Consider the following 16,938-nt stretch of genomic DNA (forward strand, 5'->3'; position numbering starts at 1 on the left):
TGAAAAAGTTGCCCCTTAGATCTCTTTTATATCTTTTTCCTCTCACCCTAAACCTATGCCCTCTAGTTCTTGACTCCCCGACCCCAGGGAAAAGGCTTTGCCTATTTATCCTATCCATGCCCCTCATAATTTTATAAACCTCCATAAAGTCACCCTTCAACCTCCGACGTTCCAGAGAAAACAGCCCCAGCCTGTTCAATGTCAACTGGACTTTCCTCTGAGCAAGACTCAGCTGGTTCAAGAGGTAGGGTGGGGGCAGGGGCGCCAGCGCGCTAACCGTGTGGCTCGTTGGTGTCGGGGTGTGATTTTTGCTTTGGGTATTCATTGACGCAGGCGTTCGAGAGATCCAGGGTTCAAATCGCGGAGGAGCCCGCGTTTCATGACTTGTGCGAAAGTGCTGTTTAATTTCCTCAAAAAGCACCTTCGTAAAACGAGGTTGGGCTCCCTGGAGAACCAATGGGACAGAAAGCAGCGAAGTGAAATGATTGGAGATAGCGTTGAAGAGGTTGACGTGAGTGGTGCAGTGTTTGAGGGATGTCAGCGATGAGGGTCGATTGGAAATTTGGGAGAGCTCTCTTCGGAGTACAGAAGTTTGAAATCTGGCCCGATTGAAGCTTTTCAAGTCATGCAAAGTCTAGACAGAGAAAGTAATGTCGTCAAAATGTTCCCACGTCTGAAAGGATCGGCACCGATTCGGCAGAGTTTAAAAGACATGAGGAAAAGAAACAAAAGTGGCATTACGAAGAACGCTTTTGTAAAGGGAGTGGTTGGGGTCAGTAAATCACAAAAAGGCAGATTCATTATACGCAAACGGCAAGACTTGGCCAAACGATACACGGAGTCAACGGACTCCTGTCGTGATTTGAAACGTAAGGAGACGACGTTATGGAGCCATTTGAGATTCAAACATGCAACTTTCGGATCTCGAGTCAGACGCGCTACCGTTGCGCCACAAGCTCACACATGCCCGGATGCTGAAGCTGTGCGCTTTTAATGGGGTCAGGAAAATGTTCCCCAAACGGAAATCTTCTCCACAAAGGGGTTTCTGAATTGAATGAATGTCTCACGTAAGGGACTGCGTCTGCTGAGAAGCGAGACCAAAAGAGAAACTCGGTAGGTTTGACAGTACCTGTCAGAGAAAACAAAATTCTGAAATGTTGTCGCTGATTCTCTTTCCACAGACGTTGCCTGACCTTCTCAGTTTCTCCTGCAATTTCTAGTTTTGTTTTTTACTGAAAGTTCATTTCATCTTTTGGGATGAAACAACTGCAGTCGCCGTATGCAGATATATAACCCTTTCGAATCACTGTGACGTGATTGGAGTCAAACAAACTCTGCGATGATTCACTCTTTCTCAGCTCCACAGGCAGACAGACCTGGGAAGTCAAGCTGTCAGTGTGGTACTGAATCGTGGGCCGAGTGGTTGATGCGATGGACTTGAAATCCATTGCGATTTCCCCACGCAGGTGTGAACCCTGCCGAGTACAAAATGAGAAATGTCGTCGAAAAGAAAGGGAGTTTGCTCTCCGGCTTCTTCTTTAAGATTCAAATCAGTGGAGGGGGAAAAATATTTCACTCAAATTGGGACTGGTGGGAATCTGCAACCCACTGCCTGTTCGGGTGGAACAAGCAGATCCCCTCAGAGCTTCTTTTGAGGCTATGAGCAAAGTGTTTGGAAATGAGACTAGAAGAGTGAGGGGCTTGAAATCGTGATCGAAATGAAGCAGGTACCTGTGGACAAAGGCGTTTCCTTTGCCAGTGAAAGATACTGCTTCACCAAGTTGGGCCTGTGGAAGGGAATCAGTGACGGTGATTATCTTTGGTTGTTCACCTTGTGAATGTTCCCATTGCTGCGCATGTCCGTGTTGGCGTCAGAACTCTGCAGCATGGTGGCGTTGGATGCGAACAGGGACTGGCGCACCAAACTCCACCTACCTGTTTGAAATGCAGCTCACAGCTTGTTCACACACCCCAATTAATCTTTCTCATTGTCCTGAAGCCGGCATACGGTTTGAATTCCCGATCTGCGGGAATGAGAATCCTTACACTGTCTCGCGTCAGTAAATGTCCCTGAGAACATCTGAGTCAACTCACAGCGCAGTCAGATGAGGGGAAGCTGAAATAGCCCCACACGCTGTTTACGGGCACATTTTATTCTCCCCAACTCAATGCCTCAACCACTGCGGCTCCTGGGAGTGGAAAAGAAACAATCACCAAAACCCCGCCTAAGCTCTGTGAATCTTCAGAAAATCAGCAAACGTTCATCCCTTCGGATTTTCTATCCTAGGCTGACAGCGATGGGTTTTGTCACTCTTTTGTAGGACATTGCAAGTAGATGTTTTGCAGAAAAGCACCACAATGCCATCTGATTAATCAGGACCTGGATGTTTTCGGTCTTTGAATGTCAGTGTTGTGGTGCAGAACTTTGTTGTTGCCAGTTTCTAATACTTATCTTCCCAGTTCCCTGTATCACTTGTCGAAAATGTTTAATTTGTGTCTTGTAATCCTTTCACTGTCTGCTAATGAGGATAGTGTTTCCATGTTTTACCTAAATTATCTTGACCTTGCATACCTCAAGCCTCAAGCGAATTTCACGAGAAACCTTCTCCAGTTCAAAAGCCAACTGTTACTGATGGCTCTGTTCCTTGTCACGTGTCCAATTTCAGATCGATGTTGTTAATGTCCCTTCTACTCCTTCAGATCCAGGTTTCGCTCACAGGGCGAGAACAGAACTGTCACCAAATACATTTATCAATCTACGTTCATCCTATCGATTGTATTAGCATCATCAACACTTCTCATCAAAATAACTCGAGAGACTTTCATCACAATTTTCTGTGAACAGTTCTACATTAGCTTTGCTGAATGAACCCCAGATTTCTTGAAGTGGCTCCTTATTTTCGGCCCTGATTATTAATCTCTCTACGCATGGGAATGGATCCTTCCCACCCGCTCTATCCTTCATCACTGTGTGTAGTTCAATTCGATCTCCCATCAGTCTCCTCTGTCCTGATCAAATCCAGGGGAACAGGAAACGTTGGGGCTATGGCGCGGACAGGACAAGCCCAATACTCACCTTTCCTGTTAGAACTATTCCATGAGAAAGTTTAGACCTCGACTTTGGGCGTGTAGTTGTGGCCGAACACTTAAGGTGTTGGCGTAGAGATTATTTGGGGCTCCCCGCCCAGGGTGGTAACCTGCTGGCTATGCTTTCTTCGCTGGCGATTTTAAATAACTTCCTGTTGGTTGCATTATCGCTCAAACTTCACAAAACCCGTCTCAATAAAGACCCGTTTTCTCATGTCTGGGAATTGATTGCCATGCAGGAAACTCGGGTTCTGAACAAACAACGTATCAGACTCACAACGTCAGCTCTGTTTACCTTTCCACAGATGCTGCTCGACCTGTTGGCTTTCTGCAGTATTCTCTGTGTTTATTAGGCACAAGTGCTGCTTTTCATTCAAGAACTTCAATCTCTGTCCTCTGGTAACTGACTCTGGTCAGTGGCAATTGGTTCTTCTGATCATTAATCTGCCCATTCCCACCGCTTCTTCTCCCATCATGACCAACAGCCCCAGGAAATCTCCAGTTATCCTTGTTTGCTCCAAAGCGAACATTCTCAACCTTGGGAATGTCTCCCCAAAATGGAAATTCCTCATCCCTGGACATGAGACAAGGCGTACAATTGGGAAGAGATTTTGGCAAAATATTGTCAGTTAGGAAATGGAAAAATGTTCAAATGTTCATGAAGCAAAACAGAAATCCCAGTCTCCAGCTTTGTGAACCTTTAGAAACACTTTGGGAAGCGGATTTGGAGGAGAATGAAAGATGACCTGTCCGACAGTCCAGACACCGTCCCCTTGTTGAAGAGGCCGGGAGGTTGATTCTGATGTTCTCGGCACACGAACTGATCTGAGACATTGAAAGAATTGTCGTTCGTGCACATCAGGAATTCAAACCCCTTCTCGCCTCCGAGCCAATGAGAGAACTCGGGAACAGGCAAAACACTGAAAGGCTCGAAGGGCGACGGCCCCGGAGAAAGAAAGCTAGTTCCTCGTGACATGGATGTGTCTGCAGACAGCCCCCGGTATCTCCAGAATGCATCTCCCAGGCTTGATTATGGAAAAGTTAAACTGATAGACGACAATTGCAATTCTTGGCGGGGAGGCTGAATTATAAAATCACTAAGCGATGGTGCCACCCCCATCTGCGCCTGTCTCTGTGACGCAATTGGTCAGCGCGTTCGGTTGTTAACCGTAAAGGTTGGTGGTTCGAGTCCACCCAGGGGCGGTGTGTTCGCTGCTCTCCTTTGGCTTCGAAGCTGTGCGCTTTTAATGGGGTCAGGAGAATGTTCCCCAAACGGAAATCTTCTCCACACAGTGGGGTTGCGAGTTGACTTCATGTCTTACCTTAGGGACTGCGTATGCTGAGAAGACGAGACCCAAACAGAAAATCAACAGGTTTGACAGTACCTGTCGGAGCAAACAAAATTCTGAAATGTTGCCTCTGATTCTCTTTCCACAGATGTTGCCTGCCCTGCTGAGTTCCTCCTGCAATTTCTCACTGAAAGTTCATTTCATCTTTTCGGGAGAAACACCGAAATATCTGCAAACACCATGTGCAGATATTTAACCCTTTCGAATCACTGCGAAGTGATTGGAGTCAAACAAACTCTGCGATGATTCACTCTTTCTCAGCTCCACAGGCAGACAGACCTGGGAAGTCAAGCTGTCAGTGTGGTTCTGTATTCGTGGGCCGAGTGGTTAATGCGATGGGCTTGAAATCCATTGCGGTTTCCCCACGCAGGTGTGAACCCTGCCGAGTACAAAATGAGAAATGTCGTCGAAAAGAAAGGGAGTTTGCTCCCCCGCTTCTTCTTTAAGATTCAAATCAGTGGAGGGGGAAAAATATTTCACTCAAATTGGGACTGGTGGGAATCTGCAACCCACTGCCTGTTCGGGTGGAACAAGCAGATCCCCTCAGAGCTTCTTTGGAGGCTCTGAGCAAAGTGTTTGGAAATGAGACTAGAACAGTGAGGGGCTTGAAATCGTGATCGAAATGAAGCAGGTACCTGTGGACAAAGGCGTTTCCTTTGCCAGTGAAAGATACTGCTTCACAAAGTTGGGCCTGTGGAAGGGAATCAGTGACGGTGATTATCTTTGGTTGTTCACCTTGTGAATGTTCCCATTGCTGCGCATGTCCGTGTTGGCGTCAGAACTCTGCAGCATGGTGGCGTTCGATGCGCACAGGGACTGGCGCACCAAACTCCACCTCCCTGTTTGAAATGCAGCTCACAGCTTCTTCACACACCCCAATTAATCTTTCTCATTGTCCTGAAGCCGGCATACGGTTTGAATTCCCGATCTGCGGGAATGAGAATCCTTACAATGTCTCGCGTCAGTAAATGTCCCTGAGAACATCTGAGTCAACTCACAGCGCAGTCAGATGAGGGGAAGCTGAAATAGTCCCACACGCTGTTCACTGGCACATTTTATTCTCCCCAACTCAACGCCTCAACCACTGCGGCTCCTGGGAGTGGAAAAGAAACAATCACCAAAACCCAGTCTAAGCTCTGTGAATCGTCAGAAAATCAGCAAACGTTCATCCCTTCGGATTTTCTATCCTAGGCTGACAGCGATGGGTTTTGTCACTCTTTTGTAGGACATTGCAAGTAGATGTTTTGCAGAAAAGCACCACAATGCCATCTGATTAATCAGGACCTGGATGTTTTCGGTCTTTGAATGTCAGTGTTGTGCTGCAGAACTTTGTTGTTGCCAGTTTCTAATACTTATCTTCCCAGTCCCCTGTATCACTTGTCGAAAATGTTTAATTTGTGTCTTGTAATCCTTTCACTGTCTGCTAATGAGGATAGTGTTTCCATGTTTTACCTAAATTATCTTGACCTTGCATACCTCAAGCCTCAAGCTAATTTCACGAGAAACCCTCTCCAGTTCAAAAGCCAACTGTTACTGATGGCTCTGTTCCTTGTCACGTGTCCAATTTCAGATCGATGTTGTTAATGTCCCTTCTACTCCTTCAGATCCAGGTTTCGCTCACAGGGCTAGAACAGAACTGTCACCAAATACATTGACCAATCTACGTTCATCCTATCGATTGTATTAGCATCATCAACACTTCTCATCAAAATAACTCGAGAGACTTTCATCACAATTTTCTGTGAACAGTTCTACATTAGCTTTGCTGAATGAACCCCAAATTTCTTGAAGTGGCTCCTTATTTTCGGCCCTGATTATTAATCTCTCTACGCATGGGAATGGATCCTTCCCACCCGCTCTATCTTTCATCAAGGTGTGTAGTTCAATTCGATCTCCCATCAGCCTCCTCTGTCCTGATCAAATCCAGGGGAACAGGAAACGTTGGGACTATGGCGCGGACAGGACAAGCCCAATACTCACCTTTCCTGTTAGAACTATTCCATGAGAAAGTTTAGACCTCAACTTTGGGCGTGTAGTTGTGGCCGAACACTTAAGGTGTTGGCGTAGAGATCATTTGGGGCTCCCCGCCCAGGGTGTTAACCTGCTGGCTATGCTTTCTTCGCTGGCGATTTTAAATTACTTCCTGTTGGTTGCATTATCGCTCAATCTTCACAAAACCCGTCTCAATAAAGACCCGTTTTCTCATGTCTGGGAATTGATTGCCATGCAGGAAACTCGGGTTCTGAACAAACAACGTATCAGACTCACAACGTCAGCTCTGTTTACCTTTCCACAGATGCTGCTCGACCTGTTGGCTTTCTGCAGTATTCTCTGAGTTTATTCGGCACAAGTGCTGCTTTTCATTCAAGAACTTCAATCCCTGTCCTCTGGTAACTGACTCTGGTCAGTGGCAATTGGTTCTTCTGATCATTAATCTGCCCATTCCCAACGCTTCTTCTCCCATCATTACCAACAGCCCCAGGAAATCTCCAGTTATCCTTGTTTGCTCCAAAGCGAACATTCTCAACATTGGGAATGTCTCCCCAAAATGGGAATTCCTCATCCCTGGACATGAGACAAGGCGTACAATTGGGAAGAGATTTTGGCAAAATATTGTCAGTTAGGAAATGGAAAAATGTTCAAATGTTCATGAAGCAAAACAGAAATCCCAGTCTCCAGCTTTGTGAACCTTTAGAAACACTTTGGGAAGCGGATTTGGAGGAGAATGAAAGATGACCTGTCCGACAGTCCAGACACCGTCCCCTTGTTGAAGAGGCCGGGAGGTTGATTCTGATGTTCTCGGCACACGAACTGATCTGAGACATTGAAAGAATTGTCGTTCGTGTACATCAGGAATTCAAACCCCTTCTCGCCTCCGAGCCAATGAGAGAACTCGGGAACAGGCAAAACACTGAAAGGCTCGAAGGGCGACGGCCCCGGCGTAAAACAGCTAGTTCCTCGTGACATGAATGTGTCTGCAGACAGCCCCCGGTATCTCCAGAATGCATCTCCCAGGCTTGATTATGGAAAAGTTAAACTGATAGACGACAATTGTAATTCTTGGCGGGGAGGCTGAATTATAAAATCACTAAGCGATGGTGCCACCCCCATCTGCACCTGTCTCTGTGGCGCAATTGGTCAGCGCGTTCGGCTGTTAACCGAAAGGTTGGTGGTTCGAGCCCACCCAGGGGCGGTGTGTTCGCTTCTCTCCTTTGGCTTCGAAGCTGTGCGCTTTTAATGGGGTCAGGAGAATGTTCCCCAAACGGAAATCTTCTCCACACAGGGGGGTTGCGAGTTGACTTCATGTCTCCCCTGAGGGACTGCATCTGCTGAGAAGACGAGACCCAAACAGAAAATCAACAGGTTTGACAGTACCTGTCGGAGCAAACAAAATTCTGAAATGTTGCCTCTGATTCTCTTTCCACAGATGTTGCCTGCCCTGCTGAGTTCCTCCTGCAATTTCTCACTGAAAGTTCATTTCATCTTTTCGGGAGAAACACCGAAATATCTGCAAACACCATGTGCAGATATTTAACCCTTTCGAATCACTGCGAAGTGATTGGATTCAAACAAACTCTGCGATGATTCACTCTTTCTCAGCTCCACAGGCAGACAGACCTGGGAAGTCAAGCTGTCAGTGTGGTTCTGTATTCGTGGGCCGAGTGGTTAATGCGATGGACTTGAAATCCATTGCGGTTTCCCCACGCAGGTGTGAACCCTGCCGAGTACAAAATGAGAAATGTCGTCGAAAAGAAAGGGAGCTTGCTCCCCCGCTTCTTCTTTAAGATTCAAATCAGTGGAGGGGGAAAAATATTTCACTCAAATTGGGACTGGTGGGAATCTGCAACCCACTGCCTGTTCGGGTGGAGCAAGCAGATACCCGCAGAGCTTCTTTGGAGACTATGAGCAAAGTGTTTGGAAATGAGACTAGAAGAGTGAGGGGCTTGAAATAGAGTTCGAAATAAAGCAGGCACCTGAAGACATGGGTGTTTCCTTTGCCAGTGAAAGGTACTGCTTCACAAAGTTGGGCCTGTGGAAGGGAATCAGTGACGGTGATTATCTTTGGTTGTTCACTTTCTGAATGAACCCATTGCTGCGCATGTCCGTGTTAACGTCAGAGCATGGTGGCGTTAGGTACTTTCAGGACCATGGGGCAATGGATGACGTATCTGACTCCACCTACTTGTTTCAAATGCAGCTCACAGCTTCTTCACACATCCCAATTAATCTTTCTCATTGTCCTGAAACCGGCGTATGGGTACAATTCCTAATCTGCAGGAATGAGAATCTTTTCACTGTCTCGTATCAGTAAATGTCCCTGAGAACATCAGAGTCAAGTCACAGCGCTGTCAGAGGAGGGGAAGCTGAAAGACCCTATACACTGCTCACGGGCACATTTCACTTTCCCAACACAGAGCGTTGATTTTAAATGGCTGTGCAGTCAGTACCGATTCGTTTTGGCTGAAAAAAATCTTCCTTATCTCATCCCAGCATTTCTTTCCACAGAGACCTGTGTGGCAGAGTTCATGTATATATTTCCTTGTAAGGTATTTTATAAATAACAAACTTTTCTGGTTGTTTGTATCGGGTATTTCAGGTTCATTAGCCGCTGTTTAAATGTGTTGGTAAATTTGTGGGCGACCATGCTGCTGAGAGGTTTGAGTTGTCTGGACATCATTTCCCAGATGTCTTCAATGTAAAGAAATGCGGCTAGGGTTTCTGCAGACGTTGTGTCTACTTGTGTCAGTTTGTTGATGTGAAATTGGCACACTGGGTTTATTGGGTAGGCAAAAGTGAGGACTGCAGATGCTGGAAACCAGAGTTTAGATCAGAGTGGTGCTGGAAAAGCACAACAGGTCAGACAGCTTCCGAGGAGCAGGAAAATCGACGTTTCGGGCAAAAGCCCTTCATCAGGAATAGAGGCAGGACCCCCTCCTCCTCCCCCAGGGTGGAGCGATAAATTGGGGGTGGGGTGTGCTGGGCCGAAGGTAGCAAAACGTACAATAGGTGAATGGGGGTGGGGATGGAGGTGACAGATCAGAGAGGAGGGTGGAGCGGATAGGTGGGGAGGGAGATTGGCAGGTAGGACAGGTCATGAGAACAGCGCTGAGCTGGAAGGTTGGAACTGAGGCAAGGCGGAGGGAGGGGAAATGAGGAAACTGATGAAGTCCACATTGATGGCCTGGGGTTGAATTTACCGCAAGTGGAAGATGAGACGTTCATCCTCCAGGCATCGGGTGGGGAGGGAGCGGCGATGGAGGAGGCCCAGGACCTGCATGTCCTCGGCAGAGTGGGAGGGGGTGTTGAAATGTTGGGCCATAGGGCGATGGTGTTGATTGGTGCGGGTGTCCTGGAGATTTTCCCTCAAGCGCTGTGACATGACTCTGCGAGGAGTCTCCAGTCTCCCCAATGTAGAGGAGACCGCATCGGGAGCAATGGTTACAAGAAATGACATTGTTGGATACACAGGTGAAAGCCTTCAACCTCACAAGGCCCGGATTCGATTTCCGGGCAGGGAAGAAATTTTCAGTAGATCTATCAAGGCAGGGCTGCATCTAGTGGTTAGGATTCGGTGCTCTCACCGCTGCGGTCTGGGTTTGATTCCCAGTCTGGGAAGCTATTTTCAGGGGGTCTATAGGCTACCCGTTTTTCTTAAATGCTCACTACAGTTTTTTTTTGTTCTTCGTAGTTTCTGGGTGCTGCAGTGTGTCGTGGCTCGTTGAAATAGTGTCCTGATTCAGATTTGTTTGTATGTGTAGGGATGATTGCTTCTGCAGTTAAGTTCTTGGTTCGTGTGCATTGTTTTCCGGTGGACGCTGTTTTGAATTTACCATTGACTGTTCGCTCTCCTGTGACATCTCGAAATGGCACTTTGTTGTTGTTCTCCTCTTTTGTGAATTTTATGCCAGTAAGGATATTGTTGATGGTGTTGTAGGTTTCCTCTAATTCGTTTCATTTTTTGATGACAAATGTGTCATCGCTGTAGCGGACTCAAAGTTTGGGGTGGATCGTTGGAAGGGCTATTTGTTCGAGTCTCTGCATTATTGCTTCTGCTCGGAATCCTGATGCTGCTGGTGGTATCATGGGTATTTCGTTGATTTGTTTGTAGGGCTTGTTATTGAATTTGAAGTTGGTGGTAAAGCACAGCTCCACGAGCTTGACAGTGTTATCTTTGCTGATGAAGTTGGTGCTGTGTTTGTGTCTTTGGTTCTTCGAGTATTGTCTTCAGTTTTCTTTGGCCACGTTGATGTTAATGGATGTGAACAGGGCTGTTCTGTCAAAGGGCAACATTATTCCATCCTCTTCTATCTTCGTGTCTTTGGTGTTCAGGAATTCTTGATAGGAGTAAATGGAGTGGAGTGAATCTTCGACTTGCTGTTTTAGTCCTCAGTGGAGGCCTTTGACAAGTCTGTATATTGGTGTTCCAAGTCGTGAGACTATGGTCTGAGGTGTTGGTGGGGGGGTGGTGGTGGTGCTCCTGGTTTGAAGGGGAGGAGAACAACAAGGTGCCATTCCTAGATGTCACAGTAGAGCGAACAGTCAATGGGGAACTTCAAACTAGCATCTATAGGAGAACAACACACACAAACCAAATACTAAACCACAGAGGCAATCATCCCAACACCCACAAACGAAGCTGCATCAGGACATTATTTCAACGAGCCACTACACACTGCAGCACAGAAAAACTACGAAGACCACAAGAGAAATACGTATATAGTGTATTTAAGGAGAACGGGTCCCCAATAAACCCCCTCCGCCCATTTCTCATTGATGCTTTCAAGCTGACTCTCAAAAATTCGGTTTATACCTCCATTCTTTCCTGTTTGTTTTGTTTGGGTTTTGAAAGCTTTCGCAATCCTCTGACTGAGTATTGGAGTTGGGAAGTTATGTTGTGGCTGTACAGGACAATTTTTAGACCACTTTTGGAATATTGTGTACAATTCTGGTCTCCCTGCTAGCAGAAGGATATTGTGAAATTTGAGAGGGTTCTGAACCACGAATGGGTCCATAGAGATGAAGAGGCCCTTCTGCTGCCCTGAGTGTGGGAAGGCCTTCAGTGATTCCTCTGCCCTGCGGACGCACCAGTTGGTCCACACCAGGGAAGGCTGTTCTCTGGCCCCAAGTGCGAGATGGCCTTCAGCAGTTCTTCCCACCTGCTGAGACACCAGTGGATCCATATTGAGGAGAAGCCGTTCTTCTGCCTCGATTGCAGGAAGGGCTTTGCTCTTTCTTCCGACCTGCTGGCCCATTGGTGGGTCCACATGGGGGAGAGATCGTTCAGTTGCCTAAGTGCAGGAAGGCCTTCATCAATTCCTCAGCTCTGCTGATGCACCAGTCCGTCCACACCGGGGAGAAGCCGTTCTCCTGCTCCTCCACACTGCTGAATCACCAGCTGGTCCACATGGGGGAATGGAAGGGGGGGAGGGGGGAGGCCTTTCGGCTGCCCTGAGTGCGGGAAGTCCTTCAGCAATTCCTCCGCCCTGCTGAAGCACCAGTGTGTCCACACCGGAAGAGGCGCTTCAGCTGGCCCGAGTGTGGGAAGAGGTTCATGTTTTCTTGCAACTTGCGGAAGCACCAGCGGGGGCACCAGCGCTCCCAGCAATCAGATCCCACCGGTGACGCTGCCTTTAGTCACCCCCAAGGACTGAACCTCCTGCCAGTTCTGACAGTGGGTGCAGTGGGAGAGTAGGTGGGCTGTTTTTGTTTTCTGCTGGACTGCCATTGCCTCCCCCACCCCCCGAAACCACAACCTCATGGTGGCTCAGGGTTAGCACTGCTGCCTCATGGCACCAGGAACCCAGGAATACTTCTACCCTTGGAGGTCTGTGTGCAATTTATGTAGGTAAGGAAAATGGATCTGAGTAGGTTGCCATTCGGAGAATCAGTGCAGATGTGTTGGGCTGAAGGACCTGTTTCCACTCTGGAGGAGTTCAACCATCATATGAGCTTTGTTTTCATTGGAAGCTGCTGCTCATTGAGCCAGGGACTGCACATTGCCAAATGAAATGATCCAGAGAAACCGAAGACTGCAAGACCGTCGGAGCAGAAGTTCGGCCATTTGGCCCGTCGAGTCGACTCTGCCATTCGTTAGTGACAAAGTAGTGCAGATGAGACTAGCTACAGTGTGGAACCAGGCCATTTGTCCCAACAAGTCCACATCGACCCTCCGAAGAGTAACCCATCCAGACCCATTTCCCTCTGACTAATATACCTAACCCTATGGGCAATTAAGCATGACCAATCCACATGACCTGAACATCTTTGGACTATGGTAGAAAACAGGATCGCCCAGTGAAAACCCACGCAGACACTGCGACAATGTGCAAACTCCTAACAGACAGTCAGCCAAGGCTGGAATCAATCCTGGGTCCTTGGCGCTGTGACGCTGCAGTGGTAAACACTGAGCCACTACATATTGCAACCCGAAGTAGGCAAACAGGAGGCTGGGAGAATACAGCAAGCCAGGCAGCACCAGGATGTGGAGAAGTCAGCGTTTTGGGTATTAACCCTTCTTCAGAACTGAAACGTTGACTTCTCCATGAGAAACGATTTACAGGAATGTTGCTGGGGGTTGGAGGGTTTGAGCTACAGGGAGAGGCTGAATAGGCTGGGACTGTTTTCACTGGAGCATCGGAGGCAGAGGAGTGACTTAATAGAGGTTACAAAATCATGAGGGGCATGGACAGGGTTATTGACAAGGTCTTTTCCCTGGGATGGGGGAGTCCAGAACTAGAGGGCATAGGTTTAGGGTGAGAGGCGAAATATATTAAAGGGACAACTTCTTCATTCAGAGGGTGGTACATATATGAAATAAGGTGCCAGAGTATATGGGTCAGGTGCTGTCAAATGGGACTAGATTAATATAGGATATCAGGTCAGCATGGACAAGTTGGACCGAAGGGTCTGTTTCCATGCTGTATGTGTCTCTGACTACTGGTCCTGATGTAAGTTTAAAATAGAGTCCAAGTAACTTTGAATAGTTCAATCTTGTTGAGCTCACCTCCTGAAAAGTTTCAGATGAATCCCTCTGAGAGATTCTGTTTAAACATGCTGATTTGGACAAAGTATCCCATCAAGTTCAACACAAACCCAGAGTTGGAGAAGTCAGAAGTCAGAACATCAAGGGGACCAAAACTGATCACAATATTCCAGGTGCAGCCTCATCAACGTCCTGTATTCCTGCAACATAACTTGCCAACTTCTCTACTCAATTCCCTAACTGATGAAGGCCAGTGTGCTGAAACCTTTCTTCACTGCCTTTTGTACCGATGTAATCAGAGATATAGAACCTACTTTAAACTGATCCACAATCCTGCTTCTGGGAGCACAGTGACTAATAGGGAAGGCAGAAGGGAGAGTGGCCTTTAAATGGAGTATAAAAGTAGGGAGGTTATAGTGGAGGTTTTGATTGAAAGTGCAGTGAAGATTCCACCAGCTGACAGTGGATCTGAATCACACGTAGATCAGACTAGGTTCGGACAGCAGGAAACCAGATAAGTTTTTACAACAAACCACAATGATTTCATCATTAGACTCTTAATTCCAGATTTATATTGAATTCAGATTCCACCATCTGCTGCGGCAGGTTGTGAATCCAAGTCCCCGGAACATTACCTGGGTGAATAGTCTGGTGACAATAAAGTCGGCCATCACCTCCCCTGAACACATTGGCATATTGTGTTTGGAGGTAATAAAGGAGCAAGAGGTTTTAGCAGCTGCTAAGTTGTTGATATTACACAAGGGAACATCAGCACTCTCAGTAATGGCACACACTGAAGTCAGTGTCCTGTATCAGAGGTAAGGGCTCGGGAACCATAAGAAATAGGAACAGGAATATGCCTTTCAGCCCCTTGAGCATGCTTCTCCATTCAGTAGGATTCTGGGTGATCTGGCATTCCCCACATTCACTTTCCTGCCCTTTTCCTGCAACTGTTCATCCCCCGACTCTTCACGAATCTATCGATCCTAGTTTTAAAGTGACATGAAGGCTGTCAACAGAGTTACTGGGGTGGGGACGGGGGTGCGGGGACGGGGGCTCAGGTCGAACTTGGGGACTAAAACAATGGCTTCACACTTCACAATATTTAACTAAGGGAATGTCTACGGTTATCCAATGCTGGAAATTGGGCAGGCATTCAGATGAAATTATTTGTAAATTATGAATGATAGAGGAGTCGGGAGAGAAGTGGTGTTCAGGCACAGTTGGATATTATCAGTATAGATGCCAACACCAGCAGCTACGTTAAAACAAATCAGAATGGAAGACGCTAAAACCAGACCCTCCCAGAGGATAGAGTGATGCTGGAGAGGGTCAGTACTGTCATTAACTCTGATCAAGGCTGTCCGCAGGTCGATGAGGGAATGTTTATCGCTATCACCATTTCAAAGGATGTCAAATATGACCTTGATAAGAACTGTTTCAGGGGTGGAAACCAGACTCGAGGGCTTTAAACACAGAATTCTGGAAAAGATGGGAATGGCTAATTCAACAATGATACATCCAAACCTACACTTCCATTGGTGCGATAATAATACAAGTATTTTGGTTTTTATTTAAAAGTTTCTCAGCAACACTGAGTAAGAAGCAACAAAATTAACACAAGAAATACTGCAATTGCTACAATGTGCCTGCTCCCAATAGGGGGCCATCTGGTGTGAAATTAACTGTCTACAAGGGGCAATATTGGAAAGGAATGACCCAGTTCATAGCTATAAGAGGGGAGACACAGACTGCTTGATACAAACATATAAGGGGTGGGAGTAGGCCAACCGGCACTTTGAGCTTGCTGCAACATTCAATAAGATCATGGCTGATCTGAATTCAACCTCAACTCTACATTCCAACACATCCCCGACAATCTTTCATCCACTTGGTTATCAAGAACCTATCTACCTCTGCCTTAATGATCTTGAATCCACTGCCTTTTGAAGAATACACACAACCCTCAGAAAGAAAAGAAATAATCCTCATTTTTGTCTTCTACATTTAAAATATGACCCTGTACTTTCAGATATTAAGATAGGGACACAAGCAGCAATCAAATAATACCTGTGGTACAGTGAACTATGTCACAGTGCTTCAAATGAACATAATGAGAATTCCTTTAAAATTCACAAGACCGGAGCACAGATTAGGACAGGTGACCAAAGATTAGGTCAAAGGTACAGGTTTAGGGCAATCTTTTAAACAGGTTCAATTTCCCAAACATCAGAGGACAAAGACGTGCACAGCAAACACAAAATAGCAAAGAATGGGAAACAAGAGTGTAGTCATAATGTCACAGGATGAACACAGCAAGAGGTGAGATGTGAATAATTCAAATCATAAATGGGGAACACAAAGTTAGTCTCAGTATGGTATCGATGGCACTGACGACAATTGTCATAAATCCCATGTTCACCAATGTCCTTTCAGGAGGGAAACTGCCATCCTTGCATGGTCAGTCTTACATGTGACTCCAGACCCACAGCAATGTGGTTGACTCTTAAACTGCCCTCTGAATTGGCACAAGCAAGATACCTTGCAATTCGGGATGGATAACAAACATCAACCTTATGAAAGTGTCATAACAGAAATTGCGGGAGAAACTCAGCCAGTCTGGCAACACCGGTGGAGAGAGAGAGAAAGAAACAAAGACAATATCCTGGCCTGAGTCCAGAACAGTTGTGAAGAAGGGTCACAGCACTTGAAATGCTAACTCTGCTTCTCTATCCACATGTGCTGCCAGTCCTATTGAGTTTCTCCAGCATTTGATGCACTTTTGTTTTTCAGATCTCCAGCATCTGCAGTTCTTCATTACATTGACTTAGGGAAGCTCAAATCCCATAAAAAGGAAGAGCAGAAGGGTTGGAATTACTCAGCAAGTCTGGCACCAGCTATGGAGATAAAAACAGTTCATACTTCGGGTCATTGAATGATCTTACATCAGGGACAAACTTTTGGGGAAGCTGCAAGAGTAAAAGGCACTGGTGTAACTTCAACATCTGGGAGAACTCTCTCAGCCTTGGGGGTCAGGCTGACTCAGCATTCTGGTCCTGCTCATTACCTGTTAACTTCGCCATTTGTTTTTCTTGTTATATTTCTACATGGTTAACACAATCCTGTGTTTTAAAATGAAATTCTAGCAGACAGGAATTTTCCATGTAAGTAATCATACATTAGAGGGTTTGGAACGTGAATGTAACATTTAAAGTATTTATTCATGCATGGGGTGTGGGCATCCCTGGCAATGCTAGCATTTATATCCATCCTTAACCACCCTGTGGTTGGTTGGAAAAGTGCATGAAGGTGTCTGAGATTGTCTTGATCAGCACAGCAATCTCAAAGATGGGTGTGCTCAGGTAGAAGTACCCTCCACTCCCACAGCCAAGTCTGCATTCACTTCAATTATAGATGCCATCTAAACCTCCCAGGGCAAGGACAGCATGGGATGACAATCAGAATAAAGCTTCCTCTACTCTTAAATTTCAAGTGAAGCTACCTCAACACTGTCCCCAA

General features: G+C 46.5%; 1 protein-coding gene and 1 non-coding gene across 2 annotated transcripts in view; both read left to right on the plus strand.

The window, feature by feature from the left end:
* Window positions 1–16,938, plus strand: part of LOC140460597 (uncharacterized) — a 621,333-nt gene that overhangs the window by 416,104 nt on the left and 188,291 nt on the right. The window lies entirely within an intron of this gene.
* trnan-guu (transfer RNA asparagine (anticodon GUU)) lies at window positions 7,556–7,629 on the plus strand. Its single transcript has one exon. It is a non-coding gene; the product is annotated as a tRNA-Asn (tRNA).

This window comes from Chiloscyllium punctatum, chromosome 36, assembly GCF_047496795.1.
Source record: "Chiloscyllium punctatum isolate Juve2018m chromosome 36, sChiPun1.3, whole genome shotgun sequence".
In the NCBI taxonomy this organism is placed as follows: Eukaryota; Metazoa; Chordata; class Chondrichthyes; order Orectolobiformes; family Hemiscylliidae; genus Chiloscyllium; species Chiloscyllium punctatum.